This window comes from Urocitellus parryii, unplaced genomic scaffold, assembly GCF_045843805.1.
Source record: "Urocitellus parryii isolate mUroPar1 unplaced genomic scaffold, mUroPar1.hap1 Scaffold_229, whole genome shotgun sequence".
Lineage (NCBI taxonomy): Eukaryota > Metazoa > Chordata > Mammalia > Rodentia > Sciuridae > Urocitellus > Urocitellus parryii.
This window is the reverse complement of record NW_027552371.1, coordinates 208,991-232,120: the sequence shown is the minus strand read 5'-3', so window position 1 is coordinate 232,120 and position 23,130 is coordinate 208,991.

Here is a 23,130-nt window from a genome sequence, read left to right as displayed (position 1 = left end):
CTCACCGAGTGTCCTGCTGCTCAGGGCCACCTATGCTATCTCTGCCTGACTTCCTGGCATTGTGCCTGCTGGGTTCCTTTGAGTTTGCTGAACTTCATCTTTCTGGACCTTGCTATCTGCCAGGCCTTTCCTGACTAGCTGGAATCTATGCTGTTTGCCACATATATAATGGCAGGAAAAACTAGAGTTTTAAAGAATGATTTAAAAAACATTTATCGTGTCACAAGAGAGAGGGGCTAGAACCATTGGAGGAATGTCTAACTGACCTTTCAATTGAGCTGCTTGACCTTTCTGCTATCACTATTATTCTTCTAGCAGTGGTTTTTCTTTGGCACTATGAACAGTGTCTTTTTCTTTTTCTTTCTTTCTTCTTTTCCCTTTTTAAAAATGGAAGCAAAATTCATATGGAAAAAAATTGTTTTGAAGTATATAGTTCAACAAACTACTCACTATGTTATACACACCTCACCTGTATAAAAATTTGAAAACACTTCACCTCAAAAGAAACCCCCTGCCCACTGAGCAGTGGCTCCTCTCCCTTCTACCTCTCAGCCTGTGACAACCACTCATCTACTTTCTGCCTCCAAGTGTCTGCCTAGTTTGGACATTTCATAGAAATAGAATCATATATTACATAAGCTTGCGCCTGGCTTCCTTCATTTAGCACATTTTTTAGGTTCATCTACATTGTAGCATCAGAACTTTATTCCTTTTTATGGCTGAATTATATTCCACTATATGGATAAATTTTATTTATTCATTCTTCTGTTGATGGAAATTTGGATCATTTCAACCTTTTGTCAGTTGTAGCAAAATTGGTACTGCTGTGAATGTATACGTAGTAGTACAGTACTTGTTTGAAGCCTGTTTTCAGTTCTTTCGTTTATATATCTAGTATACCTAGGAGTGGAATTGTTGGGTCATCTGGTTATTCTTTCTCTCTCTTTTTAAAAAATTTTTAGTTGTAGATGGACACAACACCTTCATTTTATTCATTTATTTTTATGTGGTGCTGGGGATCAAATCCAGTGCCTCACACGTGTTAGGCAAGTGCTCTACCATTGAGCCACAATTCCAGCCCTGGTAATTCTCTTTTAACTTTTGGAGGAACTGCCAAAATATTTTCTACAACAACAACTGCATCATTTTACTTTCCCACTAGGAGTGCATGTTTCAGTTTTCACATCCTTGTTAATGCTTGTTACTTTCCCCCCCCCTCTTTTGGTTGCCATCCTGGTGGTTATTGAAGTGGTACCTCTCTGTGGGTTTGATTACATTTCTCTAATGACTAATGATGTTGAGCATCTTTATGAGTAGCTTCTTGATAAGATCAGTATGTGATGCTATGATGTCAGTGACTACGATGCATTCTATAGTAGAATATTTGACAACCACAGTTGGGCATGTCTTGCCTTGTCCCTGCTTCCTTCTTTGTTACCCTCAGGGAGTGTGAGTTATGTGAACTCCAAGTCCTGTGATTAATGTGGGGTGGGGCACACGTTTTGGTCTAAGGAGAAGACAAAACCTGTTGGAATTTCTAATCGCAAGGGGCGTTGACTGTAGAATTTTAAAAATTTGCTTCCCAATGGTCCCAAGTATTTCAAAGATGATTTTTAAGGAAGTGAGGGAAATATCAGTGAGTTTAAAGACTTAACTTTGGGCGAGGAATGTCTGACTTGTATTTTAAGTAATAAAAATTATTTTCATAATTAAATCTACTCTTTCTACAGAATACATTTTCTTCTTCTTTATCATTTTGTAGTAATATGGATATCAGTCAAATGCCACACTACATAGCATACAGAACGAGTCTAGCCACCTGAATGTAAGATTTTTCTCATGTGTGTTTACAGTGTTTGCAGAAGGAATAAGAAAAAAAAGAGAACCCCTCACAATACTAGCAGCATCTGATCTTTTATTACTTTCACTACTGTCAGTATAATTATTTATTTTATAATACTGTCCCTTTGACTTAGCTCATTCATATAAAGTATCCTGCATTTTCGATTGCCATTTGTTTGCATGGACAGTATTAAAATATTACATCATTCAAAAGCAGGTAGAAGTGATCTGTGGTCTTGGAATTAAGAAAAGAGGTTAGAGTTGGGGAACAGTAGTTGGAATTGGGTCAGGGGGCTCCTGGAGGACTTCTTATATTCTTTCTCGATATGAGTTATATAGGTGTGCCACTTTGGGAAAAATCAGCAAGTTTTTTTCTTATTATTTATTCCCTTTCCTGTGTACATGTTAGACTTCAGTAACTATTTGACTGAAAAATAGAAATTTGAGAACAAATCCTGCTTCTTCCTCAGTGTTGTCTATGTTCTCGATTTTAACACAAAGTTTGCATGATATGAGAAAATGGAAAAGTCATTGGTTTCAGTGGGAGAAAGAAGAAAGCGAATTAATTTTTACTGAATATCTTTTTAATGAAGTCAAGCATTATGCTAGATGTCTTACAAAATGGATTATTGTCTTTTATCTTCACAGCAATCCATGAAATGTTGTATGTTATTTTCATCTTTCAGGTGGAGAAACTGAGACCCAGAAAACTTTAAATACTTGGGCTCATACAGCTGTGTATAATGGAATCAGAAATTGACCCTAGAGGCTGTCTGCCTTCAAATTTCTCCATGGCATGTGGTGATCTCTGTTACCTAGTTGATATTTAGTTATTATTTGTTAAATGAATACATGGATTAATTAGAAGAAAAATGTTGTGCTGTCACTGGTAAAGCTGGGATGTGCTAGTCTGGTCTGGCATATGTTTGGGATGGGTCCACTGAGATGGAGGTGACAGGACCCTCACCCTCTGGGTTCCCCCTTCCTAAAGGCTGTGAGCTGGCCTTTCAATGGACAAGGCTGAGGGATCTTGAGAGTTACTGACAGATTGATGGCCCGTTAGCCAGAGCATACTTCTCTTGCGAGGGTTCCGCTAGGACTGTTCTCATTTGGAGATGAGTGTCTGAATGCCTCGTCTGCCTGGAAACTGGCAAGAATAATGGACTGGAGGGGAGGCTGGATTGAACAGGATTCTAGTGTGCTGTCAAATGTGATTGCTGAAATGATTTCAATATGAGCTTATCAGACTGTTTAGGAACAGAGAACAAGCACAGTACATGTTATTTATGGCATTCACACTCTTGCAGCTAGGAACAAAATATAGCATGTCCCAGGCTCAGATTTAAATTGGAATATTCTGGCGTGCATGCACGAATTAACTGAACAATAGATTTGAGAGACATGAAGATCCACAAACCTAGACGACAAAGAATATGTCTAATTTTACAGTGCATTTTGAAAATGTTTCAATCCTCAAATGAACTGGTTGTCCTTTACCAACTGGGAATCTGAAATGCATTCTAGTGTATCCAATTGTGAACTCCTTTAGCAAAACTCCTGCTGTGAACAACTGCTGAATTTCACTGTTGCTGAAGTACCTTGTTTTCTTGTGGCTTAAAGACCTGGTTGGATAGATCTTTCAGAATCTTCTGGAATCATTTTAGGGACTCTGCAATGACTAAGTGTTGTTTGATTAAATAGATGTGTTCTTTTAGCCAGTATACTAAAATTGTGTCCTCGTGGACTGAAACTACTGTAGGAGTGAGATTAATTACAGTATAGCAGAACAAGGTATTTTTGTGTACCAAGGTTTGGTTTATGTTTATTGTTGAGAGAAATGTGGAGAAGGGCTGAAATTTGAAGAAGCCCCATTGCCAATCCTTTCCCACATGTCTTTGAACTTTAAGAATCCATGGAATTTGGAGTTAGGCAAATTGGAGTTAGAACCCAGCTCCACCTCTTCCCTGATGGGTAACTTTTAATCTTTCTCCTTTTCTCTCTTCTCATCAATAAGAAAGTGATAAGACATATCTTACAGAAGTATTATAAGGAGTAAATCAGACATAATTTACAGTGCCTGGATAGCAAATGTTAATTCTGTTACTTGTTTCCTTTTCCGCTGGTAATATGCACAGAAAAAAAATGATATTGGTAAAAATGCTTTAACACCTACTTTAAAAATAATCTAACAGGTATAATTAAAGAAAATAGATATTAAATAGCTACTAGTTAGAAGATTCTAGGCTTGGAAGTGTATTTAATATTTTATTGTATTGTTTTACTTGAACTACACTTATATATATGATTTCCCCTCCCCCCATTCATGTAGACATATGTGTGATATTGAGATACAGATGTTCCTCCATTCTTGGGTCATCTCAAATTTGGGGGAGGAAACGGAGGTCACTAAGTTTAAAGTACATGGATTCCGATGCTTTTGTTGAGCTTTCGTGCTTAAATGCATGTTAATAAAATGCATATAGTCATTGTAGATTCAGGATAAATAACATAAAGGTATTATTTTTAGACATACATCAATAAAAATTATTATGTATTTGCTAGGAAAAATAAATGGGCCTATGTCAGTGTGGCTTGGTAATCAGGACTGGTCTGTAGTATAGCTTAATGACTTGCTATTTCACAGCAAGTGCTTAGTGAGTAAACACATTCACTCCAAGTAAACTGCAAATCTTTTAGCTGCTGGGATTCTGAGGACCTATATTCATGTGCATTTATGATATTGATGTTGGAAGAAAGCCTTTGTAAACTAATCAAATTCCTCAGGTTTTTACCACCTGCAATTGATAAGAGTTTTGGAGATCATGGTTTGACACAAAACATAGATTGGGCATATTATAAAATTTGTTCTCTATCGTGACTTTTGTTTTAAACATTACTTGCAACATTTTGTCCTAATTACAGTACAGAATAACTCATATCTCTTGATTATTCCCCAAAAGAGCTTTTTCATTTACAAAGATATTCATGGCCAAGAACTTTGATTTAATGTTTTACCCCTGGATTCTTAGAAATATTTCCTTCTATGAGTTACCTTTTCAAAAGCTTTAAAAACAATGAGAAACTCATGATTAATTCTGTTTTTTTTATTATTATTATTCTAGAAACCTGGGTCAAAGTATTGTAAGCATGGTCTGATATCTAGAGACTTCAGGTGCCCATTCATTCATTCATTCATTCACTTATGCATCTCTTCTTTTAGCAAACATTTACTGAGAATGTACTAGTACTCATTCTGCTTAAGTGCTGGGGATCCAGTGATGAAGAGAGACAGGCATGATTCTTGCATGACAAAACTTACTGAACAGTAGGGTAGATGGGTATCAATCAAAGAAAGACAAACAGAATTTAACATATCTGTGATAAATAAGAGAAGCAACCTAATCAGGGAAGTTGGGAAGACTGTGACAATTAAGCCAAGCTACAGAAAAAGAATAAACATTAAGTAGATCTTGCCTATACTCTTTAAAGTCCTGGTCCCCATTCTTGCCCATTCTAATTGCTGGTGATATGAGGAGCAGGCCTCCTCCCATGGGCTCCCTGCGTAGCACAAGGCAGCCTATCCATCATACACTCTGAGTTCCCCAGCAGCTCATCTTTGTGAAAAACAGGGGAAACGAAGAGACAGAGTTTCTTGGGCTTCCTTTAGTTCTGCCCTAATTAGATTTAAGCAGTGGCCACATGGAGCAACTCCATCTGTGTCTGCTACCTTTGCTATTCCAAAAACTAATGGGGCTGATTCAAGAATAACTGTGTTCCTACAGGGATGCAAAAAAAAAAAAAAAAATCAGAAAAAAAGAAAAAGAAATTAATTAATTCTATCCACACAGTCATTATCATGACCTGCATTTTGATTCTTGATGTGATGACAACCGTACTTGCGGCTTGTACAGCCGTGATCCTAATTAGAATGGAAACATAGCACTTTTGATAAATTTCCTTTTAGAGAAGGTTTATTTAATTCACTTTGCAATCTCAGTCTGAACACCTGCAGACAGGCTGGGGGTTGCACGTATTTGACTAGATGATAGAGAATGGCCTTTCTTTGGCACTCGCCATCATCACTTTAGGAAAAATTAACTTTCACTGAGTAAGCAGTGCTATACAGTTTTGCTTCTCGAACCATCTGTGGAGGAGAACCAGTTTTTTCTTTTTAAATATTAATCCACCTTAAATGAAACATGTTCATGTCACACACGACTGAATTTGTCACGTGTGTTTGAAAGCAATGGAGATCTGACCTAAACCCCGTTCACCAAGAATTGAGTTCCCCCAACACAGCAATGTGAAAATGCTAAATTATCTTCTAAACACTCCCAATTTGTATACTTACTTCACTGAGGTCAGTAACATTCAGTTTGTGGACCAACACGGGCAGTCATAGTGCTAATGGCTCCATATCCTTTTCTAGAGCTGAGAACACATTTCTCGCCTCTACCATTTTGTGGGCCAATATTGTCACTTTCTTTCCCCTTGATCCATTGTCTTATGAAAAACTGGTACGTTCAGACTCAGGATTTCACTTGACTTTGAAAGGCAATACTCCTGCAAGGATCAAACTTGTCTCAACATAAAGAGGATTTCAGAGAAGTTCTAAGACTTGTGGTAGTCCTCATATTTTTAGAAACAAGATCAAACATTTATTTGATATTTTTTAGAGTCTGATGACCCAACTACAAGGCTCTTGTTACATTTTGTTCCTAAGATTTCTTTGGAAAGCAAAGAAAAATGGCAGAATGTAGTCTTGTTTAGAGAAAATTTTCTGAATAGTTGCATGGCCTAATGCTGTGTTGGACACTACACAGGACTTAAAAGAGGACTTATTTTTGATAACTAGGAATGTGGAATCTAAAATAAATAGTGAGGATAGCTCAAACGATGTGTCAGATAAAGACTGGGCATTTTCAAAAAATTAAATATGTTTTAGTAAAAGATTTGCTAAGTTGACTTTGACATATAAGTGGCTTCCACTTTAAACCTTTATAATTTATTTTAAAATCTATGTAGAATAAATTCCCTTCCAGAGAGAATTCAGTGAATTGCACAACTGTGTATATCTATTATATCGTTGCCACAAACAAAATAACACACATTCAGCACCTCCAGAAGTTTCCTATGTCTCTGTGCAATCCATTCTCTCAGCCCCCGGCCTCAGGCAACCACTGACCTGGATTTTGTCACTGTAAATTACTTTGCATTTTCTAGAGTTTTAGATCAATGGTATCTCATTCAGATGTCTTTTGTGTATGGTTTCTTTAACTGTTGTAATCATCTTGAGATTCATCCATATTGTTGCATGTCTCAGGAGTTCCTTGACATTCCTAAGCAGTAGTATTTCACTGTGTGGATGGATGCACACCATATTTTATGTATCCCCTTCCCTGTGAGACAGTTTTTGACTGTTGTGAATTAAATGGCTGTGGACCTTCAGGTACAAGTCTCAGCATGGACAGATGTTTGAATTTGTCTTGGGCAAATATCTAGGGAGTAGATGACTGGGTCATATGTTAGGTGTATGTTTAAGTTCTTAAGGAATTGTGATAGTGTATTTTTGATAAATCCAGTCATTAAGTAACATACATACTTGCTTTTGGGAAGTTTATATTTTCCTACATGAATGGATGGAACAAGGTTTTGCATGAGGGTAGGGATTTTCCAAAAATAATCCATGCTGGAAATGTCTTTTTATAAAGTAGATTCTCAGAACAGGGAAAACTGAGAGATGTGAATGGAGTGAATTGTAATCATAGAGTTATCAAACCAAGCCCAGTACCAGGAAGCTACACTACACCATTTCCTGGCTGGATGACATGAACAGTTGCTTGAGCTCTCTGAATCCTCCCTTTCTTTAACTGTGAAATGGGGATGCCATTTTAAAAGATCATCTAAGAGTTAACTGAGAAATTCTGTCAAATGGTCTTAGCTTGATACCTAGGCAAAGTAAACTTTGAATACAAAGTTGCATTTAGGGAGGTATCTAAATCATGTCACAACTGAGAAGTGCCTAAGCTGGTGTGGAGACCAAAAAACCTGACCTGCTAACATGTCAATATGTTGTTGTTGTGATTGTGTGTATACATGTCCTATGTTTTGGCAAGAGAGTGCACCAAAATCACTGCTTTGAGAGTTTCAAATTTTAGAGACATGTTGCTCCAGATAAACTGAATAAATTCAGAGTTGATTTATAAATTACCCAGATGAAGCCCAGCTGGTCACATGGCTAGTTGTGGGAAAAATTCAGAAAGTTGGGTAAGTGCTTTAGCAGATTGTTTCTGATAGAAATCCAGAGAGCTTCTTAGAGCTGGTTTAAGGAAATTCTCTAGGACTGTGGGTATAATGTTAGGAGCATGCAAAGACCTCCTTATGTTAAATTCAATGCTATGTTACATTAATTGAAAATGAAATTTTACCAGTGTTCAATAGAGGAACTGAAATTTTGAGTCAGGAACAGGGATGCTTGATTTCTAAAGCACAAAATAAATAATGGGAAATTACCTAAGCCTTGATTACTGCATAGCAGGCTGATGAGAAGCTCCACATAGCCTTATTTTGTGTGGCTTTACTGTGTACAGGATACATTCTTGTCTCTACCTGATGATAACATAAACTCAATAAAGTGAGCATGAGCCACAAAAATTTGGCTCAGATAGGTTTTGCAAAGGACAATGAGACATTTCTTCTTCAAGTAAAATGTTACAAATTATTTAATAACATGAATTAGTTCTTCAGATTTGTTCTTTGATAGCCCACATTCTCTAGTTAGAGCCATCCTCCAAACTTCATTCCTAACATAATATTGCATGGTTTATATACATATATGCATGAGCGCACGCGCACACACACACACACACACAGCATTTTATATACATTTCACTGTGTATAATGTAGTAAAATGCTAAGGTGACAACTGCAGAGACTTTCTGACTCTTTTCAGGGACTTGTCCAAGAATTGCAGATGCTTGGATGCTGTTGCTCTTGAATAAACCCTGCAATCATAAATGGTCTTTTTCAATCCCTGAGACCCACAGCTTTCTGTAGCACATAGGAATCTCTGTGCTGCTCTATTTTTGGAATCATGAGCAAGTGGAAGTTGATTTGTGTTGAGTGTTACTGTGACTGTGATCAGGAGATACATGACCAGTATCATTTGCTTATATCAGGGTGGCATCGAGAGAGAATTTGAAATAGAATCCACCATCTGTGCTGCTGCTAATTATTTGCTTTGTTCTTGCAGCTCGGCAGTAATTCATACAACATCAGACATTTATAATCTTGTGCTATGTAAATGACTAGGGAGAAGTCGAGAAAGCATCTTATAGCTGGGAGCTCAGGCTTATTGGAAAAGTTATTAATTCTCAAGATCAAACCAAGGTGAAAAGCCCGGTGGCAGAATCCATGTTACTAAATAGGTATTTGGTTTTTGACTCTTTGATTACATAAAGAGCTAACCTAATTGGTTTAAAAGGTGAGAAATTCAGTTCCAAAGAATTTATAAAACTGTGTTTCTCTAATACTAAGCAGAAGGATTGTTGAAATGTTCTCAAATTGTCCAGGTGTTCAGATATGATATAAATGTAAATAGACTATGGCATGTTTGGTTCGAGAGAGGCCTTGACAACCCAAATCCTTGTAAGGAGGAACTGCAGTGTGCTCACAACGCCCAAGCCACCTTTATGCCAGTCTTATTAACAAACAGATTTTTCTTCCTGTTACCCAGCTCTTCTTCCTGCCTACCAGGCACACTCCATACTTAGCATCCTTGCATTAGCTCTTCCCTTCGCCTGGAATTCTGTCATATCTACTGACAAACTCTCACAATTCCTTCAAATTGCTGCCAGAACCTTCCCAGCTCACCCCCAACTTTTCTTCTTTTCTATTACACCAACTTCTAGCATGCTCTTGGATTTGATTATTCTGTTTATTGTTGGTTTCTCCTTGCTATTCCTCCCCCCTCCTCTGTGGGTAGTGGTCTTTGTGATGTCATTTACTGATGGATTCATGTGGCATGTGGTAGGTATGCAGTAAATATTTGCCAGGTGAATACATTTATGGTATTAAGTACTGAGGTTTGGGGGAAGTATACATTGGTTTTTTAAATTGCCAGCGAGGCTGTGGGATGGCATCAAAAAGGTCCACACGTGGGATATGATATGATCTAGTCCTACTTCTGTGTATCTTTGCTGACTCTGTGATGTTGAGCAAATGACTGAACTGGGTCCCTGTTATCTCCTACTAATCCCAGAGGATGCTTGTGAGTAATAAAAAAGTCACAAATATGAAAGCACTATTTAAACTTTCAAATGCCATCCCATATAAGCATCCATCCTTTGTTATGAAGCTTTAATGTTGCAAAGAGCCAACTTTGTTTATATTTTCACCTCCATACTTCATTCTGCACTGAATGAGTCAAACTAGCATTTATCAACTGCCTGCTAAATGACACTGTGCTTGGTGCTTTGCTCACACCATCTCCTGGACCCTTCCCACCGCTGTGTGAAGGAAATGCCATTACCTCCTGAAGATTAAATCTGACATCTGGCTTAAGAGAAGGGTGAATACTAATCTCTTTCAGTCTTTTCTCTGTATCTTTGGCAGATTCTATTACTCTGGGGAAATGACTGTTTTAGTTCTGTATTAATGAGTTTTTTGATTTTCCTCAAAGTTTTACCAAAATATATTCCCAAAGATATATAATTTGGTTTTGCCTGCTTCTGACGTGTATATAATAGAATGATACTGATTGTATTGGTTTTGTGATTTTCCTTTATTGCTCAGCATGGTTTTCATGTAGACATATGAATCTGTGGATTATTAATTTTCACAACATTATAATATTTATCAAGCAATTATTTACCAAATTTTATTATTCAGTTTATCATGATGGGTTGTTGAATTATGTGAAGTTTTCCTTATTCTGAATAGTGCTACTCTGATAACTTCTATTTGTTTACTGGAAGCATAAGAACAAGACTTTCCTAGGAGAAAGATCACTGAATTACAGCGCCTATGCATGTGCAGATTTGATGACTTCTTCCACAATGAAGTTATCAGTTTATACTACCATCAGGACATGAAAAATCCTCTTTCTTCATGAATCAGACCTTGATCTTTGCCCCTTCATTCGATATGAAATATTGTCCCCTTAGAATTTTAATCTGCGTTTATTTATTTATGAGAGAGAGAGAAAGAGAGAGAGAGAGAGAGAGAGAGAGAGAGAAGAGAGAATTTTAATATTTATTTTTTAGTTTTCGGCAGACACAACATCTTTGTTTTGTATGTGGTGCTGAGGATCGAACCCAGGCCGCACGCATGCCAAGCGAGTGCGCTACGGCTTGAGCCACATCCCCAGCCCCAAATCTGCGTTTTTCTAGATAAAGCAGGGCTTCTTTTCCTGTGTTTATTGGCCATTTGTATTTCTTGTGAAATATGGATATTTTGTCTCTTTTAAATAGGGTGGTACCTCTTTTTCTTATTGTTTAGTAAAAATTATTTATTTATTCTGGGTACTATCCTTTGATGTTATCTTCTAGTTTGTGACTTGGACTTCTAATTCACTGTAATACCATTTGATGTGTGTTCTTTGAGTTAAACATCAATTGTTTTTCATCATGGCTTGTGCTTTGTATGTTCTAACTATGGTACCTTTTTATCTTAGGATCTTCAAAATATTATACTGTATTATAACTTGAATGTGTTGTTGACCTTTTGTATTTATTCACTTTTAAGCTCTTGATTGATCTGAAATTTTTGTTTGTTTGTTTTGTTAATGATGGGATGTTGGGCTCTATGTCCATTACTTTTCCTCTGGATGATCAGTTATTCTAGCAGTATATTTAAAAACTAGATCTTTAATGCCACTCTATTACATAACAGGATTTTGTATATGAATTGTTCTTTCCTTGGCATGTGTATTCAAACTTAAATATTATATGACATACTGATTAAGTTTAACTATTTGGTGGGCTAAGTCCCCCAGCCTGGCTCTTCTTTGAGGCCGACTTCTTGGCCATTCTTGGTTGTTAGTTCTTCCATATACATTTCAGGGAAAGCTAATGAAGGTCTTAGAAAATCCTGTTGAGATTTTGATTAGAAGTTTATTAAATTTGTATTGCAATTTTAGAATCATTGATATGTTTATGATAGTAAATCTTCCTATCCATGAATATGCTTTGTCTCTCAATTTACATCTGTCTTTGTTAATATATTTTTTAAATTATAAATCTCATCAAACTTTCATTAATCCTCCTTTTAGCCCAGGGTTTATTATATATTTTTGACATTTGTTTTATAAATGGTAACTTTAAAAAAAATTTACATTATAAGTGTTTGGTTACTGGTACATAGACCTTCAATCTTACTAGAAAAGTATTTTTTTGGAGAGTCTAGAAAAACAACCCTACTGGTTCATTGCTAATGAGAATGCAAAATGATTGCAACCTCCTTGTGAGGATAATTGCACATAAATCGCCGCATACTTATTTTTCCTTTTAACTAAATATATTACTTCTAAAATTTTAGCTTGATAAAACACTTCTGCAATATGAAAAAAACACATCAGTACCAATTATTTATTGTGATATTCTTTGTAATGGCAAAATATTGGAAACCCAAATGTGCAGTTATAGGACTGGGTGAATAACAATGGCATATCCAAACAGTTGCATACTATGAACCTGTAAAAGCATTAGGAATATTTCTATAAATCGTTAAATGGAAAAAAGGAAGGTACAAAAAAGTGTATTAATTATAACAATTTGTTTAAGAAATAGAAGTAAGTTTTTGCATGTGTGTATGTATATTTATGTAGGTATTTATTTGCTTAATTTTTCAAACAGATGTATAGGGATAGATACACCAAAAAAGTAATAAAAATGAATGACTAAATTTCTGATTGTTTTAATGGTTGTAGGATCATTCAAGATTTGTTTTATCCTAAGTCTTCTTGTGGTAATTTATATTATTCTAAACATTTGTCTTTTCCATCTTGGTTTATAATGTATTGGTATAAAGGATCACTGCTTTTTAATTTATTGCATCTGTAGTTATATCCTCTTTTCATTTCTATTATCATTAATTCAGGTTATTTTTTTTTCTTTACTAATCTTAGTAGAGATTTTTCAATTTTATTTTTCTTCCAAGAGAACCCATTTTAGATTTTACCCATCCTCTGTTATTTTTATTCATTTTTATTAAATTTTCTATTACTTCCCCCTAGTTTACTATTTGTTAACACAAACATTTTAGGTCATGAATTTCCCCTGAAAAAGTTCTTTAGCTGCATCCCACAAATGTTTACATATTAGCTTGCATATTTAACTTAACAAAAGGTGAAGCTGATTAGGGCTGGGGATGTGGCTCAAGTCGTAGCTAGCTCCCCTGGCATGCTGGGGGTGCTGGGTTGGATCCTCAGCACCACATAAAAATAAAATAAAGATGTTGTGTCCACCGAAAACTAAAAAATAAATATTAAAAAATTCTCTCTCTCTGTCTCTCTCAAAAAAAAAAAGTTGAAGTTGGGTGAAGTTGATTAACTTTTCCCCAAAGAATATTTTTACTTAACTCCCTCTATCACAATTCAATTATATCCTCTAGAATTTGCCAACCTAATTTTTTAATCCCACTAATTTAATATTAGTGCTATTATTTTAATGGTCACTATTTCTATGTACTTACTTTTCCCTATTTTCTTTGGTTCCCATTTCTTCTTTTACATCAGAAATTACTTTAGATATAATTTTGCTTTTTCCCCCAAAACTATTTTTTGTAAGTTACTTTAGTGAAGATCTCTGTTTTTATTTTTTTGAAAACACTTTTCATTCTTTTTCTTGAAATATATTTATAATTTGCATGCAATTTTGATCGTGATTTCTCATAGCATTTTAAAGATATTGCTATTGAGTCTAGTGCTCATTCCTTTGTAAGCAAAGTCATTTTTCTTTTCTCGTGAGGGTGTCCTTATCCTTGTTTTTGCTACAACGTGCCTAGATTAAAAAAAAAAAAAATTAATTAGTTCTGCTTAGAATTCATTAGGAATACTAAGCCCTAACTTTGTGTCCTTTTGAATTCAGAAAAGTTTTTATTCATTCTTGTCCAAATATTTCCATTCTTACATTACTGAATTATCACCTCCTGGAACTGTCAAGAAAATGCTCTTGTATATTTATGTCTGCCTTCTGCGTCTTTAAACTGTCTTTCAGCACTTTGTCTCTCTGTTGCATTCCACCTATTTTGTACACATCCATTTTCCAGATTACCAAGTCTCTCTTTAACTATATCTTCTTTGCTATTTAACTCATAACTTGAGTTTTCATTTTGAGTCATTATATATATATATTTTTTTTTTCATTTTTAGTTGTTTATTTTTTTAAAGCTTCCTGGTCTGTTTTTACAATGTCTTTCTTCTTTATCCTACATCCATTTTTTTTATTTCTCAAAAAATTTTTTTTATATGTATATATCTGATATTTCTATACTTACATGGTTGATAATTTCAGGTCTTTTCAGGTCTTGTTCTCTAGTGTGTAATTTCTACTTGCTATTTCTCTTTACAACCACTCCTAGTGGTGACTTTTTGCTATGAGCTCACATTCTTTAGAACTTTATTTCTGGGAATTCCTTGAGGCCTAAGTTTAAATGCATTCTTTCAGGGATTATTAGCCCCCCTCCCCCACTTTTTAATAAAATTATGACTCCCTAAACACTTAAGGAGTCTTATTACTTTATAACTGTAAAAATCAGGGTTGAGGCATTTTATTTAAACAACACAGATAACATGAATTCAGGATTCAAAACCATGTGATGTGGTTAAAAATTCTAAAGAGAGCTTTTTTTTTTTTTCCCTATGGCCTTATAGTAGATCAAGTTTTTCTTTGCTTTGTTTTCCTAGTTCATTTTCTAACTCTGTTGCCATTTGGAAGTCCTTGCTTTATGAATGGGTCTCTCTTTGAACTCAAATCCAGATCTGGACCCATGCTTTGTCTTGTTTTCCCATGTGGCCCCTCAGAAGCCAAGCTCTTGGATACTGAAATTGTTAGAATATCTTCATCTCCTGTGCAGTCCTTTTGATTGCTTGCTTGTTTCTGGCTCCTAAAGTACTCTCTCACTATTGCTTGTTCAGCCATGCATTATGAAAGATATTTTAAAAACCATTTGAACCCCACTTTTATATGTGCTGCACCAAAAGTGGTTTCTCTGAACATATTATTTACCATATTGATGGGGCACAGAAATATATAAACATCTGTTTTTAAATTTTAGAAAGGTAATGTTCTTGGCAGGTCTGAGCAGAGGCTGACCTTGAGGGAGAGGCTTAAAGAGACAGTTTTTGGTTCTTACGGTTTATTCACACAACAATTCAGAGATCCTATGTAAATACTTAGATATTACTATACAGGCAAAGTGTGAGTAACAACCCAAGATGAAGATATTTTATTAATCATTGGTTATGGAGATCGTTGTCAACTCCTTTGGTGTTTTAAACTGGGTTTGTGAGTCAGAGTGTATTTTCACAGTCTGACATTAAGGAAAGCATATACTTTGCCAAATCTTGAGTGAGGAAAATGAATCCCAGAACAAGGTGTAGGTGTCAAAACTGAAGTCTCTCTTGCCAGCATGACATTTTTGCCAAACTTATTTTCAACATAAAGAGGGAGGCTATGAACATGTCAGGCCACGGGCTGTGCTGTAAAATGTGACTAAAGCAGCTCTTAATTTCTCAATGGGAGAGTACAAGGGAATGTGAGACCACAATGTGAAAATGCTCACTATATCCATTTCACAAACCCAGCAAGTGCTTCTCCAGTGGTTTTCACAGTGTGATCCATTCTGTGCAACTTTGTTAAAAATGCAAATTCTCAGATCTGACCCAAGACCTTCTCAATGAATGAAGTAGAGGTAGGATCCAGAAATTTGCTAATATTAATTTTAATAAGCCCTCTGGAAAATTCCGATACATACTAGAGGTTGAAAACCATTACTCCTGCGTAGGGTGAATTAAACAGAGTGTAAGTGATTGTTCAGAAAAGATATGTCAGTATTTCCTTTGTCAAAATACTTCAAAGTGTAGCAAAGCAAATTAATATGGCTAATGATGTTGAACATCTTTTCATATGATTATTTCCCATTTTTGTATCTTCTTCAGCAAAATGTTCATGTTTTTCCCATTTTCTAATTGTTTTATTACTGTTGTGAGAAGTTTTAAAAAATATGTATAGTTGTCTTTAGTTGGAGATGTGATCTGCAAATAATTTCTCCTGATTTCCTTGCTTTTTCATCTTATTCTCATGAGTTTTGACCAAGCAAAATTTTAATTTTTGATGAGGACAAACTTATCAATATTTCCTTTTATGGATTGTGGTTTTGGTACCACATCTAAGAATTCTTTGCCCAATATTAGATATCAAAGATTTATTCCTATTTTTTCTTAAAATTTTAAAATTATTTTCTATTTGAAGACTTCCTTTAGCAATCTTTAAGGGTAGGTCTGCTAGCACTATATTCTTTGCCTTTTTTTCATCTGATAATACTTAATCTTCCCTTTATTCCTGAAGGATGATTTTTCTGGATATGAAATTTGCAGTTGACAGGGCCTTCCTTTCAGCCCTTGAAACTACTTCATTTTGGCTTCCATAATTACAGATAAAAAAATTCACTGCCAGCTTAATCCTGGTGAATAATTACACATACACACACACACACACACACACACACAGATGAGTATCTCAAATCATCATGTTATACTCCTTTACTGTATATAATTTTGAATTGTCAACTATATCTTGATGTAGCTAGAAAAAGTCACTGTAATATGAATTGGCATTCCCATATAAATAATGAATCATTTTTTTTCTTTGGTTGTGTTTAAGGCTGTTTATCTTTAGTTTTTAAGATTTTAATTATGATGCATCTTAGATTTTTTCAGAGTTATCCTGTTTGTATTCTTTAAGTGTTTGAATCTGTAGATTTGTGTCTTTTGCCAAATTAGTACATTTTTAACCATTATATATTTTTTATGTTAAAATTTTGTATTGGTGCATTATAAATATAAATAATAATGGGATTATTATAATAATGGGATTCATTATGTTATATTTGTGTGTGCACATAACATTGTCAATCTCCTCTTTGTTTTATTCTTTCTTGAATTCTGATGATAAAAATATTTTAATATTGTCTCAGATGTCCCTGAGGCTCTTTATTTCCAGTGTCCTCACTCTCTGTTGGAACTCAGCAAAGTCTATTGTTCTGTCTCTGAGTCCATTGATTCTGTCTCCTGTCATTTCTATTGTTGAACCAATCCACCAAGTTTTTAACTTTCTACTTTTTAGTTCTATAACTTCCATTTTTATAGCTCCTGTTTCTTGGCTGAGATTTACACCCCACCTCCCCACCCCTGCTTCTTTCATTTGTTCCAGGAGAACTTATAATTGATTCTTGAAGTATTTTTTATGGCAGCTGCTTTAAAACATTTTTCAAATAATTCCAGCATCTAATTTATCTGATTCAATTTGGTGTTGTCATTAGTGAGATTGTTTTTTGTTTTTTGTTTTTTTCATTCAAGTTGTGATTTTCTTGGGTTTGGTTGATGAGTGATTTTTGATTATGTCCTGAACATTTTATGTGTTATCTGTGGGAATTCTGGTTTCTGTTTTAGTAGGCATTCACCCTATTGAGGTTTAGCACATGGATCTTTGCCTACTTGAGGGGGCTGTGATTCCAATGGCTGTTTGACTCTCAAAGTCTTTGTGGGGATATTTTGAATGGCTCAGTTGATCTGGTCCTTTGAGGGCCCTGCTGGTCTCTGCTGGTGTTGCCTAAAGAGGTTTCACAGAGTTGGATCCTGGGTTTCTCTCAATGGGAGAGGGCAGTGGGGGCTGTCAGTCTCATGGGGACAAAGAGGGTTCCTAGACTGGGTCACTTGATGAATCTGGGACCCAATTGCTGATTCAACTTGCCGACCCCAAGTATCAGGTTAAAAGTGTGTACATACTTTCTTAAGGATTTTTTTTTCTTTTTTCTTTTTTTTTCTCTCTCCCCTTCCTTCCTCCCTTCTGTCCTCCCTTCTGTCCGTCCTTCCTTCCTTCCTTTCATGTAGGCCTTTTTATTAATGTTGCACTATTCTGTATGCATTTCTTGGCCTTATTTCATCCTCCCTCTGGAGTCAAAATTTCCATTAGAGTCACTGGCATATGGTGACCGACTAAGTGGCATTAGGTACACAGGACCTCATTCAGGATGATTTGTAATCATCTGCTAAGTCAACCCTTTGTGCTCTTGATTGTGTGAGTGTTGTCAGATATGGTCCTGTTTGATCCCACCTGCAGCCTTCCACCTCTCCCTTAACTCCCCTCTGAGGCCACAGTGCAGCTGGTATGAGGAGCATGGTCTTTTCACATGGATGGCCCCTTTGAATCTCCCCCCCTGGTCCATGCATTTACTTGTTCGACAGTTACTACATTTTAATGAGCATTGGGCCTGATCTCAAGATATTTAGAATTTGATTCCCAGTCCTGTGCCTCTGTGAAGTAGTTTATGTTAATTGGGAACTCATGGGTACATATGGTACTAGTACTACAGGAGAGAGACCAAAGGGTAGCATTAATGGTGGTGTGAAAGTATTCCTACTAGTATACAGTTTCCATAAATATGCTGAAAGATGAGAATGGGGGTCGTGAAAGGGGGAGAGAATTTTGCAAACTGTTGTGACACAGGAAAGCTTCAGTGTATACTTAAAGTTTGATTCCTAGTAATCATAAAAGCCCCAGAGCAGAATTATCATCAGCAGCATCATAGCCTCTGTGTCCCAGTCATGATGGGCTCCTAAAGTGCTGAGCCAGTACATTTAGCTCTGCTCTGCTCACAGGAGGTATTAGCAAAAGGCAGAGGGTGACCCATGACTTGTCAGAGGAAACACAAACCTACAGTGCCGAAATGCAAAACACCATTGTTGGCTGCTCCCAGTGGCTCCAAAGTATTGAGAATTCATTTGATAGTTTTAATTTTCTATAAATTATTCTATAATTTAACTAAAGAAGACTTCCTTTTCCTTCAGGGAAGCCATTCTTGACAGGTCCCTCACTTAATTTTTTAAATTAGCGTGACTGATTTATTTCTCTTCTCCCCCGCCCCCCCACAAATGAATTTATAATTAATGTGGGTAGAACAAACTATGCAGTTTATAGTTTACCAATGTTATAAAGCTTTCATTTAAATTGGGAATGACAGAAACTAGAGGGAAACAAGGAGAATTAATTTTTACAGAATTGGATGGTTGCATCACTAAATTGTTCGGGTCTGTACATAATGCTTCTAACACAGGAACCCCTGCCTCTCTTGAATGTTGGCATATCAATAAACCTCCTCCTTCCTAGAGTAATCTTAGATTTCCCCCATGAAACAGAAGCTTATTTTCTTTACTAAAATTTCTATTATTTGAAAAATCTCCTGTGATTACTAGATGACATTATTTCTTAAGAAAAATAATGAATCTAAGAAATAGCTGTTGTATATCTACACAGTCTGTGGCTGGAAATATTCTAAAGAGGAACCTAAGTTTGCCTTGTGTCCCCGAATATTCACATATCAGGGATTAGTACCTTATAATTAATAATCCCTGAAATTGTGGAGTTTCTCTATTGTCAGAACATTCTGTCTAATTGTTACTGAAAGTGAGAAGAATATGGCTTTCTTCATGAATTAAGCTCCATATACAGGGAGTGTACCAATACAAGAGAAGGTTTGTTAGCAAAAAACTCCTATCAATACCCTTCATTTTGTCTTTGTCTCTAGTTTCTTCTAACTCAGGGAAGTTTGATTCTGCATCATTCCTACTTACACTTAAGAGCCAGTGACCCTCTGGTAACACAACCCTTGATTCTGTTATCTTCCTTCTGCTTAGCTGCTGAAAGCCTTCTACATAAAATGGGGACAATTAAGAGAAATAGAGATGCAAACCAATTTCCTTCCTGTTTCAGAAACAAACATTTTTTTTTCAAAGGAACAGTTTGAACCTATTCATTGGCTAGAAAAAAAAGTCAGTGGATAGCTATAATTGTTACTAGTCTTGGCCCTTTTGATGGACCAAAACAGAGAAGAAACTTTTGTATCTTTTAGTTTATACTTATTTAGATATCATATTATAAAGCATTTTTTTTCCTTGCATTTATAAAAGGCCCTGGGTTTTATAAATAAAAGAAACTTCATTGTTTTCTATTGTGGGCCACTTGCTAAAGAGGAGTTCAGTCAGTTATATAAACAGTATAGTGTGTAACGAAACATAAGCACCACAGGATGTGGCAAATCATTTCATCTTTATAAGTCAGAAAAACTAGAGCTGTGATGAGCTTTTCAGAGACTGGCATGAGTAAGCATGACTCCATTGGGCTGGGGGACATGAGGGAGGAATGAAGTTTCTATGCCAAGCTGTCCTAGAAGTTGTGTTTAATATGAAGGAGTAATAAAAGAGCCAGTTTAGTCTGCTAATTTAATTTTTAATTTATGCATCTGTAGAAAAAAGAAAGATACTGAAGTAAAGGTACCCCATGCTGACACAGGAAGGGCATATCATGGAAAAGAGTACATTTTGGAATGCTATCTTCTTTTCTGTTCTCTGCATTAGCAAGTAAATACAATAGCACTACGTGGAAACAACAACAAAGGAATTAAAATGTGACATTCTATAAAGGCATAATAAAATTAGACAGGCCGATCCAGCATTTTTTAAGTGTAAGCAATTACTTTGCAGGTGGAATAAGATTAAAGCTATATGCAACTTTCTCCCTCCCTCTGTGGCAGATATGGGGGCACAGAGACTGTCAAAGATCTCCAGTAACTTTTGAGACATCTCTTGGTCTTTTGAATGTCCTTTCTGTAAAAATAGTTTGCCAGAAAGTGGCTGGGCATTGATTTGGGAAGATTACACTGTTGTGTACTTGCTGGATAAAGTTGTATGATACAGAGAGGTCCCACGAAAACTACTAACTATGATGCCACAGCCCTAGAAAGCCAGACAGCCACATTCTAGCCCCAGTCCAGTCAGGTTCTTAGTTTGAACTGGAAGATTCTCTGCCAGAGTCTCTTGTTAAAAATCTTCAAGAAGTGTGAATATGCTAGCAAAATGAATGAAAATGCTAACTTCCATCCACCCATCCACCATGGGCTTTGCTTGCTTTACTGGTCAAGAGTGTTGGGGTAGTGCACCAACTTCATAAGCCATCAAGGAGCTACAGTGGCTTTATATTCTAGTGCATCCCATCGCCTCTTTAGCAGTGACCCAAGGAGTTGAATCCCCCTGCCAAAATGCCCTATGAACTATGAAAAAGACATATTTTCAAGAGAGCAAAGGTTAGTTTCCAAAGACTTTTGATTTCCAGAATGACAGACATCCTGACAAACTGACAAAATAGTGGTCTGATTCTGTAAATAGCTTCCTCAACACCTGGGAAGGCAGAGCTGTGCTGAGGAAAGCATCACAGAAGTCCCCCTGTTTCCGTTGAGGCCATTGAGGGTGAGTCTGGGCAATGTGTCAGGTCTTGCATTTTGCCTCTGGAATTGAGGTCTGTGCCCACTGCCCATCCCCTTTTCTACTTCTCCAGTACCATTAAGTTTTATTTGCCCCTTTCCAGCTTCCCTGACAGAAGCTACTCTCACACTATCCCCTTCTCCTTATCTAACATTTAGCATGAGTAGATTTCCATGACTCCTTTTAATATTTTTTTAAATTTTAACTGTGGATAAAAGTCAAGGCCTGGGGGATATTGGGAGGGGACTTCCAGATATAATTCTATGGTGGTCCTATTGAGCCTTTTGAGGATCCTCTAAATTCCTATTCCCTATATTCAACCTATGTCTCTGTTCCTTTCCTAGAGCTTGGCACTCTCCCTCACAAGCCTGCCCATCCCCTGCCCTAGCATCTCCTTCCCAACAGAAATCAATTATCTCCTTTATTCCCTGTCCTCACAAATTGCTCAGGGTCTCCTCCAACCTGTAAACGTTCTAGTCTCCTAACTCAGCTCTTTTCTCTCGTTTCCAGTTTTTTAACTTTAATCTTTTAAACCATTAACATTTAATTTTTTCTGCTAGTGTTCCATATGCTCTCCCAAAATTAGAACTTGTTTGAAGATGGGAATGAGATTTTTCTTCTTTTAATAAAGCAGGTAAGGGCTGGGGATGTGGCTCAAGCGGTGGCGCGCTCGCCTGGCATGCGTGCGGCCCGGGTTCAATCCTCAACACCACATACAAACAAAGGTGTTGTGTCCGCTGAAAACTAAAAAATAAATATTTAAAAAATTATCTCGGAACCACCATTTGACCCTGCTATTGCCCTTCTCGGACTATTCCCTGAAGACCTTAAAAGAGCATGCTACAGGGATACTGCCACATCGATGTTCATAGCAGCACAATTCACAATAGCTAGACTGTGGAACCAACCCAGATGCCCTTCAATAGATGAATGGATAGAAAAATGTGGCATTTATACACCATGGAATATTACACAGCACTAAAAAATGACAAAATCATGGAATTTGCAGGGAAATGGATGGCACTAGAGCAGATTATGCTTAGTGAAGCTAGCCAATCCCTAAAAAACAAATACCAAATGTCTTCTTTGATATAATGAGAGCGACTATGAACAGAGTAGGGAGGAAGAGCAGGAAGAAAAGATTAACTTTAAACAGAGACATGAGATGGGAGGGAAAGGGAGAGAAAAGGGAAATTGCATGGAAATGAAGGGAGACCCTCATTGCTATACAAAATTACATATAAGAGGTTGTGAGGGGAATGGGAAAATAAACAAGGAGAGAAATGAATTACAGTAGATGGGGTAGAGAGAGAAGAAGTGAGGGAAGGGGAGGGGGGATAGTAGGGGATAGGAAAGGTAGCAGAATACAACAATTACTAATAGGGCATTATGTAAAATTATGGATGTGTAACCGACGTGATTCTGCAGTCTGCATTTGGGGTAAAATTGGGAGTTCATAACCCACTTCAATCTAATGTATGAAATATGATATGTCAAGAGCTTTGTAATGTTGTGAACAACCAATAAAAAAAATACAAAAAAAATTCTCTCTCTCTCTCCTCTCTCACTCTCTCTTTAAAAAAAAATAAAGCAGTTAATTACTTTTTATAATTGACAAATACAAATTGTATACAGTTGGCTCTCTATATCTTATCCATGTATTTACCTCTGTGGATTCAACCAACCTCACATAAAAAACATGTAGAAAAATTTTGCATCTGATTTCCAGCATGTGCAGACTATTTTTGTCA